A 12,932-nucleotide genomic window follows, 5' to 3' on the forward strand; every position below is an offset into this window, starting at 1 on the left:
TAGAAAAATGATCTATTTTTTATTTTTTGTTTTTAATTTTTTAAAGACACATTTATTCAGCATCATGATCAGACAATTACATTTATCAATCAACAGCATGGGTGAAAAAAAAAACTACATTAGAACCCTTTGTTGGAATGCTTTACACTTTCCATAGAACAGAAACTAAAATAACCTGTTATACAATCAGTCACAAATACAGACATTGAGTTTTTTTGCCCATACACATGAGTATTGTCTAAAACAGGTTTTCTTTGTAATAGCTTGGCCCTGCCACCACTGTGTTTGGCTGAAATCACAAATCTGTTGTAACCTGTAGCTTCCCTGTCACTTCTCTGGCTCTCCTCTCCTGCTGAGCTCTGCTTCCTGGAAGCAATGGAAACCTCCCGCCATTGCCATTGCTACTGCTACTGCTAGAACCACTGTAGCCACCTTGGTTTCATGGTTTAGTAAAGTATTGGCCTCCATCACCACAGGGGCCGAGCTTCAGCCTCCAAAATATCCTCCTTTCATGGGTCCAGATTTTAAAGATTGATTATTATAACTGACAAAATCATTATAGCCTCCACCACCTCCAGAGTTGCTTCTAACATTACCAAATTCATGATAGCCATCCCCACTGTCACCGTGTCTGCCACCACCTTGACTGCCACCTAAGTTTCCTGTATGACCACAGTTGGCATTCTCACCGAAACCACCTCCACGACCAGCACCAAAGTTTCCAGAACTACTTCGACTTCTTTGGCCAGATAAAGCACTCGCCACCTCTTGCTTCGATAGGGCTCTCCTTACTTCCCAGTTGGGGCCATTCACAGTGTGGTATTTCTGAATGACAGTCTTGGGTACAGAGTCATGGTCATCAAATGTTATAAAAGCAAAGCCTCTCTTATTGCCACTGCCTCAGTCAGTCATGATGTAAGTCACGTCAGTTTTTCCATACTGTTCAGAATAATTTCTTAGATGATGTTCTTCAGTGTCTTCTTTAATGCTGACAAAAATCTTTTTCACAGTGAAGTGGGCACCAGGTCTTTGAGAATCTTGAGAGAGCCCTCTTTGGCTCCACAACTCTTCCATCCACCTTGTGTGGCCCTGCCTTCGTGGCTGCATCCACCGTCTCCACAGTGGCATACGTGACAAACCCAAAGCCTCTGGAGTGCTTGGTCTTTGGATCTGTCATTACCACACAGTCCATAAGTGTTCCCATTGCTCATAACGGCTTCTCAGACTCATCGTTGTTGCCGAGCTCAAACCTCGATGAAGAGCTTCCGCAGCTGTTCAGGGTCTGTGGGAGACTCTGACTGAGACATGATGGAGGTGGGAGGGGAGACTTTAACAATGCTTACCTGGCAGTGTCCACAGGCAGAAAGGCACAACCTGGTTTTTTAAATGGGCAGGAGATCTGAAGAGACATTTTTCAAAAATAAGGCATACAGACGGCCAATAGGTACCTGAAAAGACGCTCAATATCATTAATCATCAGGGAAATGCAAATAAAACCACAATGAGATAATTGCCTCATGCCTGCTAAAATGGCTACTGTCAAAAAGGCAAGAACTAACAAGTATTGGCAATGATGCGGAAAAAAAGGAACCCCTGGGCACTGTTAGTGGGACTATAAATTAGTGTAGCCATGATGGAAAAGAGTATAGAAGTTCTTCAAAAAATTAATAGAACTAATATGTGATTCAGCAACCCCATTATGGATTCAAAGAAAACAAAATCACTATCAAAAAGATATCTGCACCCCCATTTATTCAGTATAGCATTATTTCCAATAGCCAAGACATAGAAACAACCTAAGTGTCCATCAAAGGATAAGGAAAATGTGGCATACATATGCAATGAAAAACTGCCCATAAAAAGGGAAATTCTGTCATTTGGAACAACGTGGATGCAACTTGAAGGCAGTATAAGTGAAATACGTCATAAAGAAAAAGACAAATACCGTATAATCTCACTTACATGTGAAATCTAAAGAAACAAACAAGTGTTTTACAAAACGCCACTCACAGGGGCGCCTGGGTGGCTCAGTGGGTTAAGCCGCTGCCTTCGGCTCAGGTCATGATCCCAGGTCCTGGGTTCGAGCCCCGCATCGGGCTTTCTGCTCAGCAGGGAGCCTGCTTCCTCCTCTCTCTCTGCCTGCCTCTCTGCCTGCTTGTGATTTCTCTCTGTCAAATAAATAAATAAAATCTTTAAAAAAAAAAAAAAAAACGCCACTCACAGATACAGAGAACAGATTAGTCGTTGCCAGAGGTGGTGCGTGAGGGGGCAGGAGAAATGGATGAAGGTGGTGCAAGGTACAAACCTCCAGTTACAAGTAAGTCCTGTGATTTAAGGTACAGCATGCTTCACAATACTGTACTGCACACTGGAAAGTTGCTAAGAGAGTGGGTCTTAAAAGTTTTCATAAGAAAAAAATGTAACCATGTATGGTGATGGATGTTAACTAAACTTCTTGTGGTGATCACTTCACAATCTATACATCTATTGAAACATTATGTTGTACACCTAAAACTAACGCAACAGTACATACCAAATGTATCCCAATTTTAAAAAGAGATTTGCCAGGGCACCTGGATGGATCAGTCGATAGAGCACAATCTCAGGCTTGTGGGTTTGAGCCCAAGGTTGGGTATAGAGAATACTCAAAAATAAAATCTTTGAAAAAAAAAAAATCCAAAGGGATTTGCCTTTTCTGGAAAAGTCACATAAATGAGATCATGTAATATGTAGTCTTTTGCATCTGGATTCTTTCACAAGTGGGAAATGTTATTGAGGAATGTTGAAGCATGTAAGGAATTGTATGTACCAGATGCACCAGCAGAGGCAGCCAGAGGAGATGCTAATAAAAGTTATGAAGAACAGAATATGAAAGTAAGTCTGATTGATTATGAAAATCAGGACTTCAGAGTAAGCCTGATAAAGAATTGTAAAAAGACGATGTCAGAGTAAGCTCAATATATCGAGTAATACAAATCGAAAAAATTGCTTTATCTATTAAAAATAAGATGGGGGCAGGGCACCTGGGTGGCTCAGTTCATTAACCAACTGCTTTTGGCTCAGGCCATGATCCCAGGGTCCTCACAGGACCAAAAAAAAATAAATAAATAAATAAAAGAATGCTTTATAACAACTGTAGCTTTGATTCCAGATAAATAGAACTAAAAATCCACTGTAGCTTTGTAGCCACTTGTGAGTAACTTGTTTACATTGTGGTATTTTTTTGCTCAATAATAAAATTATCTAATTGTATATTATGAATTGGCATGTTCCTTTGGGTCTCAATTTCCCATTCTTCCTACATATACAGCATGTCTTTGAGGTTCCTGTATGTTGTTGCATCGATCAGTGGTTTGGTCCTTTTTAACTGCTGAACAGTACTCCATTGTATGGATAGAGAGCCTATTCTCATTATTCCTAGTAGTTATGTCCTACAAAATCATTCCAAACACTGAATTTAGCGAATACTGAATTATTGACCCTAGGGGAAATGCAGGGTTAGGTTCCTGCAACGTGTCATTTTCATCAACTAATAATATATAACTTTGTTTTGTATGTGTTTCTGTCTAAAGACACCATATTTACTATTTAGTGTTGATTCATTAACATTGAATTCATGGGGGCGCCTAAGTGGCTCAGTTGGTTAAGCAGCTGCCTTTGGCTCAGGTCATGATCCCACGGTCCTGGGATTGAGCCCTGCATTGGGCTTCCTGCTCAGCAGAGAGCCTGCTTCTCCCTCTCCCTCTGTCTCCTGGCTTGTGCTCTTTCGCTCTCTCTCTCTGTCGAATAAATAAATAAAATAAACTCTTAAAAAAAAAACAACATTGAACTCATGGCAAACAGCACTATAACTTATGCCTGAATGAAGCTTCTCTAACACGTCTTCTACTCAACAGGTGCATCTTGTGCTTAGGAATGCTAGCCAGCACTTCAGCCCTAGGCTTGGATGCCTTTTTAAACAAAATCACCAACAAAAAGCACCAAAAAAAAAAAGGGAAAAAATGGCATTAAATAGACTGCAAAAGGACAACTGGGTACAGGAACAGGACTGAAAAGAGAAGGCAGAGTGTCACCTTATCTGACCTCAGCGGGAACATGTTTGTTGGGTGGCTCAAATCTTCTGCTGCTCTGCACATGTGCATATCCAAGAATGGCCTGGAAATTCTTACTGATTTTTGAGGTTACAAATAGGTTTTAGCAAGCAGGGAAATCTGCGTATGCGGAATCCATGAATAATGAGAATTGACTACTATATTTTATCTATTCACCAGCTGATGAACATTTTGATCATTTCTACACAGGCTATTGCCAATCCTAGGAACCTCTGTGTACAAGTCTCTGTGAAAATATTTGCTTTTCATTTCTCTTGGGCAGATACCTAGGAGTGGAAATGCTAGGTCATATGTAAGTTTGTTTACCTTTTTAAGAAACTGCCAAACTGTTTTCCAAAATGGTCATATCATTTTATACCCCCACCAGCAGTGTCTGAGGGTTCTAGTTTCTCTAGGACTATAGTAAAATCACCATAGATTGTAGCCTATCTTTTAATAATAGCCATTTTTGTGGGTGTGAAGTGGTATCTCAATAGATTTGATTTTCATTTCCCTAATGACTAGTGATTTTACACATCTTTTCAGGTATTTATTAGTCATTCATATATCTTTTACAGGTAAAATGCTTATTAAAATATTTTGCTCAGGGCGCCTGGGTGGCTCAGTGGGTTAAGCCTCTGCCTTCAGCTCAGGTCATGATCTCAGGGTCCTGGGATCGAGCCCCTCATCAGGCTCTCTCTCAGCGGGGAGCCCGTTTCCCCCTCTCTCTCTCTGCCTGCCTCCCTGCCTACTTGTGATCTCTCGCTCTGTCAAATAAATAAAATCTTTAAAAAAAAAATAAAATATTTTGCTAAAAAAAATAAAAAAATAAAAATAAATAAAATAAAAATATTTTGCTCATTGGGTTTTTTAATTGTGTTGTCTTTTTATTATTAAGTTCTTTCTATATTCTGGATACAACTCCTGTATCAGATACAAGATTTGCGAATATTTTCTCTGAGGTTTGTCTTTCTATTCCAATGGTGTATCATGAAGTGCAAAAGTTTTATTTTGATGACGTCTAGTTTATCAATTTTATCTCTTCTGGAAGTGATTTTGGTGTTGTGTCTAAGTGATTTTGGTGTTGTACTTTGTCTAACCCAAGATCATGAGTATTTTATGCTGTTTTCTTCTTGAAGTCATATTCTTTATCTTTTAATGTCCAATGGTTTTAATAAAATATTGTGTTGGGCATTATTGAGCAAATTTTCCCTAAATTATTATGTATCAGTTAAAATGTAGATTTCAGGGTTTTTTTCCCAGAAAAAATACATTTTAAAATTTTGCTTATAAGTATTTCTATGTTCTGCTGTTCTGCTTTTCTTCTTAGGGGAGAATTAAGTATTTTGCCTGTCTTCTATTATTTGCCATTTGCTCTAGCTTTTTTAATGTCTTTGTTTTATTCTGTTTCATCTTTTCTTTTCTCATTTCTAATCTCTATGCCTCTAACTGTGCTTTCAGTCATGCCTAGTCTTATTGGCAGACTTCTTAACTGCAGACTTCTATAGACAAGCACTTATATATACAGGCCTGGAGTTCAAGGGAGAGGTCTGGACTAGAGATATTACTTTAGGAGTAACTGGCATATACATAATATTTAAAGCCACGATACAAGAACTAGAGGAGTAACTGAAGTTACTCAATCTAAGGGTTTACTTCTCTTTCTTTCTTTCTTTGACAGAAAGAGATCACAAGAAGGCAGAGAGGCAGGCGGGTTGGGGGGGGGAAGCAGGCTCCCTGCTGAGCAGAGAACCCAATGTGGGGCTCAATCCCAGGACCTGAGATTACTGAGCGGAAGGCACAGGCTTACTGAACCACCCAGGTGCCCCTAGGGGGTTACTTTTGATTAAGATATCTGAAGCCTGAGCTGAGCCCTGCGACTTAATGTTTAGAAGTCAAGATGAGAAGGCACTAGAACATGAGATTTGTATGGAGCCTAAAACACCAGTGAAGACCTAGTAGAGAGCCCAAGAACCCATTCACAGAGCAGCCACCTCTTCTACCTTGCCATGAGGTCATCATGTACAACACGCAGCCCCTTTGGGAAGGGGTATGGTGGGAAAGAGCACCCTGAAAAACTAAGCATTTATCCCTAAGGAGGCTAAGTCGACTCTAAGTTGACTATTTATTACGGAAAGAGACTGAGTTACCTATAATAGCTGGCAATTTGTGATTTTTCCTCTGCCACCAGAGGGAATCAGAGCATCAAGGCAAGTTATAGGAATAGAGGGCTATATGTTTTCACATTTGGGTATAGTGGGAAAAATTCAGATTCTGCTACATTGATCAACAATTTAGTCAAAGACATCCATGATTCTCAGCTCCCCTGAAGCTCTGACAGCCCCAGTGGATCCAATGCACCCTCAAGCCTCAATAGCTTGAAGGCAGAAGATGCTGTGCCTTCAACTCCATCACAATACAAGCAGCTCCTATATACGGAATATTTACTCTGTGGGTAAGCAGTTTAACACATTGTTCCTTGAGCATCATCACAATCTTAGGAGATGAGGACTATCAGTCTACATTTTAGAGATCAGGGAAAAGAAGCCCAGACAGGTAACCTGATCAAAGCAGCAGAGTCATGATTAAAACCCAAGTCTGGTTATAGCACCTGGACTTTGATTCACCATATCACATTGCTAGTCACATAACCTTGAAACTCAGGTTTATCTACTCAAGGATCCAGGAATCTTGAAGGAAGGGGGAGCATAATTAAGGCAACACACTAGAGACCAACTGAGCTGAAAGGGTTGGAGGTCACATCTTTCATAAGCGTAGAGGCACTGACAGATATAGCTTGCTCAAATTTTGTCACTCCTATAATCCATCTTCCTAAGAAGCAATAGGCTGTGGGACTAGTGGTCTATTTTGGGACTATTAACTAGCACAGAGGCTCTGAAAAGCTAATTAATCTCTTGGCAAATAAATGATTAGACCCCATGTAAGGATGTGCCCTCAAAGCAAAGAAGGAAAGTAGGTCAAGGAGTCATAAAATTTGATAACAAATTTTAGCTTGGCAGTTTTAGACCTAGGGAGAGATTAATGTTGGCTCCTTCACACTTTGGTGAAGGATTTGTGGTTATTTCCCTCAAATTCTATGTGAGTATATATGACAGATTTCAAAAGTTGTTCTAAAACAGGGTTTCCTCTCTTGGAATTCATTTGCCTTTGCATATTGTTTGATATTAGTATTTCATGTTAGGAGAAATCTGTCTTCCCTGGTTATAGAGGATTTAAGATCCTAGATATTCTCAGGTTTTTCTTTCTCTTCAGCTGTAAAAGAGAAACCATACCCTTTATAATGCATACAGTATTGCCTAAATCATAGGTGGGAAGTAGCTCCCAAACACAGGCCTAATTGAGAGGCTCTCTTACTGAAGTTCACACAAAATCCCAGACAACCATACTGTGCTCTGGGTCAAATAGAAAATGTTAACTCAGTAAGCCCCCATCCCAGGGTAAACATACAGGTTCTTTTAACCTGACTATTGCCGATGACAATACAGACCCTATGCTGCTCTACTGTGCATTTTTCTTAAAGCTTTACCTTGCTCATCTTCACCCATTGCCATTTAACTCTTTATCATTGAAAAGGCTCTGTCAGGTGACCTCTGCTACCATTTTGGGTGCTTTGTCCCAAGGTGAAGTTTTTACTACTAGTTCCCTTTGTGGGTCTAATATTTATACTGGATGTGAATGGAAAATAGTAATCATTCCACTCTGCCTACTTAAAAGTATCCAGCTCAAGTCCTCGTGAAAGTAGGCACTTAATACTTACTAAGAAATAACTTCCTCCCACCTCATCTTAGAAGCTCTCTGCAGACCACATCCAGATCTCTCTTTTCTGTATTCATTCAGTCCTAATTGTCAGACCACTCATTTAACATTTATTTGTATTATTCTTCAATGATTTAAAAATGCTTAATGTGCCTATGTCTTGCCTTAAGAGCGAACTACCTAGGGATAAGATTTGTATCACCTATCTTCTAGTGCTAAACACACGGATGGTATGTAAGAAAAGCCCAATGTTTTGGTTAGATTCTTCTGGTTACAAGAAACAAAGGCTACAGCAGTTCCCTCAACTAATAAGAGAAACTATTCAAAGAGAAACCAAAGCCAAACAGCCCATAGGAAGAGCAGGGCCTGCAGCAGAATCAAGCGATAGGATACTTAGCATTCTACTACTCTAGAGGGTGGAGCCAGGGGTAGAAACCAGATTTAAACAGGGTTGTTTTTAAATAAGTTGTTTTCTCTAGGCAGACCTGAGTCCCAATAATTCTAGCAGGAAAGCTGGTTTGAAGCTAATCTAGTAAGGGATATGGAAAGATAACTTTTATTATCTTCCTCAATCATAGATAGAGAGCCTACCAGTTCAGGGTTATAGACCTTCATGAGATCTGGTTACACTTACTGTCCTTGCCTTCCATAAGATGTCTACAAAATCATCTTCCCAATTCCACCTCTGTTTGACTCTAGCTCAAATGGGTTTCTCTTTCTCACAACAAAATGATCCCTTTCTAAAAACCAATTTCCTACAATAAAATGGTTCTTCACTAAGATCAAGATATAGCAATAGCCTATGAAAGTATCCACTTTATTTCAACCTTGCCATAAATTTTATTAAAATTGTTTTCTGGGGTGATTGGGTAGCTCAGTGGATTAAGCATCTGACTCTTGGTTTCAGCTCAGGGTCCTGAGATCCAGCCCTGCATTGGGTTCTGCACTCGGTATAGAGTTTGCTTCAGATTCTTTCTCCCTCTCCCTCCCCCTCTACCCCTCCTCACTTGCTCTCCCTCTCTCTCTCTCTAAAATAACAAATAAGGGGCGCCTGGGTGGCTCAGTGGGTTAAAGCCTCTGCCTTCGGCTCAGGTCATGATCCCAGGGTCCTGGGATCGAGCCCTGCATCGGGCTCTCTGCTCAGCAGGAAGCCTACTTCCTCCCCTCTCTCTCTGCCTGCCTCTCTGCCTACTTGTGATCTCTGTCTGTCAAATAAATTTAAAAAAAAAAATAAAATAACAAATAAAATCTTTTTAAAAAATTGGTTATTTTCTTTTCAATAATTGAATTCCCCCCTTTTTGGAACTTTTGGGAAGAGAAAACACTACCTTTAGTGTAGACATTGTAGCCTGTGCTGTCTCTTCTGACCATGGAGGGGTTAGGGGGGAGACTGCAAAAAAATGCAGACTACGCTGGGCTTGAAAAAATTCTAAGTCATATAAGGAGAGAAGAGCCAGACAAACCTTCAGTGGCTGAAAAAAGAAAAGAAGATCAATTGACAGAAGAAATAAAAGAATCTTTAAGCAATTACAGACGCTCTGTCCCAGCTCTGGGTTAGGAGACTCAGACAGAATTGCAGAACAGGAAAAGGAACTGCAAATGCCAAAGAGGAACTTGAATTCAGGGATAAAAAAAAATGGGGCTAAGTCAGAAGGAGATTTTTCTTTAAAATTCACTATAGCTGAGCAGAAAGAAGCGGTACCAGGGAAATCTGATGATACGGAATCCCTAACTAGGAATACACAAATTAAAAATGACTTTATGAAAGATATGGAAGTACAACTGGTTGACCCCAAAGACATACTGGATATGAAATGCTTGACTCCAAAATTTTTCTCCTTCAGGAAAAATTTCTTGAATCGCTGTCAAGATACTTCAGGAAAGCAAAGTCAACAGTAGCTACTGATGCTGGAAGAGTTGGTGGATAAACCAACCTGGCACATCGAGACCCTTTAAGCAGACAGCTCTATGGCAATCTGATAGAAGTTTCATACTCACCAAGGGAACTCTGAGTGAGGCTGAATTCTACAAGTGAAACTGGAAGGTTTCCAGGTACTGTGCAGTCTTCTTTAACTGCTTCTTAGAAGGCGCCTGGAGGACTTAAGCAGAGTGAAGACCCTGGCCACCACTGCCACTGTAGAAAAGGGAAATGAGAAAGTCCATTAAAAGTAGGCCTTCTGAGCACTAGTGGGTGACATCCAGGATAGGCCATTAGCATGGACTGAGAAATTAATCTCAGATTAATCCACCTGTATCTCTGCTAGATCTCTACATAACATGTTAGAGGTTATAAAAGTATTAGCACATTTGAAATCTTCCTTAAACGAGATACTTACCCAAGAGAAATGAAAGGATGTTTACACAAAAACCTGGACACACAATTTATAATAGCCCCCAAATGGAAATAATCTAAGTGCCTTTTAATTGGTGAATGGATAAGCAAATATTCTCATCTTTATTCCCTTTTCCTAGGTCCAAAGGAGAGCAGCCACATATGCTCCTAAAGGGGAGCTATTCGTAGCATGCCCACTTCATGAACATCCTATCAGTAACACAAGCCAAGTTAAAGATGCTCAATTTGCTTCTATGTTTTTACCTACTTTTGCCTACTTGACCACTATTGGCCCTGGTAGGCTCTCAAATGCCTTTACCTCTATAGTATAGCACTAGGAAACTCATTTTGCAATAAACATGTTCCTGCAAAGCTGTAAATCAGAGTTTTTGAAATCCAAATATATTTTCCCACAGTTCTTAGTTTCAGAGATGTTTTATCTTAATTTCTGATTCATAATTAGTTGGTAGTGACTTTCAACTGCAGTTTTAAGTTATTCTATTATAAACCAAATAGTTCCCCCCCCCTTTTTTTAAAAGATTTATTTATATGAGAGAAAGAGAGCTTGAGCACAAGCATGGGGGAGGGACAGAGGGAGAGGAAGACAAGCAGACTCCCCACTGAGTGGGGAGCCTGACACAGGGCTTGATTCCAGGACCCTGAGATTATGACCTGAGCCAAAATCAAGAGTCAGATGCTTAACTGACTAAGCCACCCAGGCACCCCCTACAAAAACATTTCAACGTACTATGAACTTACTTTACAAGAAAAAAAGGACAAGTTGTTTCATAATGTGGGTTATGCACTAATAATTTATCTTTTTAAGATTTAGAATTTAATTATCAGGTAGGCTACTGTTGTCTTTGTATTCATAGTGCCCTGTGGCCCTACCTCATCTCAACTTTTCCATTTCAACATTTTTCTAAAATCAGGCTTATTGAAATATAATTGACATGCAATAAAATTGCTTCTAAGATTTCTTCAAAACTCTATGAGGGTGATTTTTTAGAAGATTTTATTTATTTATTTATTTATTTATTTATTTGACAGACAGAGAGAGAGAGAGAGCGAGCGCAAAAGCAGGGGGAGTGGCAGGCAGAGGGAGAGGGAGAAGCAAGCTCCCTGGGCTGAGCAAGAAGCCTGCTGTGGGGCTCAATCCCAGGACTCTGGGATCATGAGTCGAAGGCAAGTGCATAACTGAGCCACCCAGGTGCCCCCAAACTCTTGAGTTTTGAAAGATACAATGTGTAACCCACATCACATTCAAGATACTGAAAAGTTCCTTCACCCCCAAAAGTCCCTCAAGCCCCTCTATAGTCAACACTTCCCAACTCCCATGCAACCACTAATCTGTTTTCTTTCCATATAGTTTTGGCTTTTACAGAATGTCATATACATGGAAACACCAATATATAGATATTTGAATTTGCATCTTTCACTTGGAAGAATACACTTAAGATTAATTTATGTTGTTATATCAGTAGTTTGTTCCTTTTATTGTGAATAGATTCCATTGTATATACAAACTATTATTTGCTTATCCATTCACCAATTAAAAGGCACTTGGATTGTTTCCAGTCTTTGGCTATTTTAAAAAGTGCATCCAAGTTTTTGTGTAAACATGTTTTCATTTCTCTTGGGTAAATATCTAGGAATGGTATTGCTGGGTCATATAGTAAGCTTATGTTTAACTTTATTAGAAACTGCCTGATTGGGTCACCTGGGTGGCTCAGTTGGTTAAGCAGCTGCCTTTGGCCCAGTCATGATTGCAATCAAGCCCCATCAGGCTCCCTGCTTGGCAGAGAGCCTGCTTCTCCCTCTCCCTGCTGCTCTGCCTACTTATGCTCTCTCTAAATCTATCAAATAAATAAACAAAATCTTAGAAAAAAAAAACCTACCAAATTTTACTCAAGTGTCGCTCTACTATTTCCTACAGTCCAACCCACAATGTCTGGGAGTTCTAGTTGCTCCATAACCTCAACAGCACTTGGAATTATTATTATTATTTTTTTTAAAGATCTTATTTATTTGACAGAGAGAGATTACAAGTAGGCAGAGAGGCAGGCAGAGAGGGGGGAAGCAGGCTCCCCGCTGAGCTGAGAGCCTGATGCAAAGCTTGATCCCAGGACCCTGAGATCATGACCTGAGCCAAAGGCAGAGGCTTAACCCACTGAGCCACCCAGGCACCCCTGGAATTATTTTTATTTTGACCAAAGAGTAATATTTCAATGTGATTTGCATTTCCCTAATGACTAATGATGATTTCTTTTGCCATCCGTTTATCTCCTGTGGTGATCATTCAACTACCCCAATTTTTTAAAAAGATTTTATTTATTTGAGAGAGCATGAAGGCAGGGGGAGGAGCAGAGGGAGCAGGGACACTCCCTGCTGAGTAGGGAGACCGACATAAGGCTCAATCTCCAGATCTTGAGATCATGAACTAAGCTGAAGTCATATGCTTAACTGAGCCACCCAGGTGCCCCAAGTACCCCAATGTTTTAAAAACTGGTTTATTACTTGTCTTTTTATTGAGTTGTAGGAGTTCTTCATGTATTCTGGATACAGTCATTTATCAGATATGTTTTGCAAATATTTTCTCTCAGTATGTTATTTTTCATTTTCTAAACACTGACATCCAAAGAGCAGACATTATTCTAAACTAATCTTTTAATGGAACTTTGGGTGGTGTAAGAAATTTTTTGACTAACCTAGGGTCACAAAGATTTTCTCCT

The 12,932-nt window shown here is 39.9% G+C and overlaps 1 pseudogene; it reads right to left on the minus strand.

Moving 5' to 3' along the window:
• LOC125106060 (heterogeneous nuclear ribonucleoprotein A1-like) overlaps positions 1-12,932 on the minus strand; it is a 17,628-nt pseudogene continuing 4,696 nt past the window's right edge.

Source organism: Lutra lutra, chromosome 8 (genome assembly GCF_902655055.1).
Source record: "Lutra lutra chromosome 8, mLutLut1.2, whole genome shotgun sequence".
Classification (NCBI taxonomy): domain Eukaryota; kingdom Metazoa; phylum Chordata; class Mammalia; order Carnivora; family Mustelidae; genus Lutra; species Lutra lutra.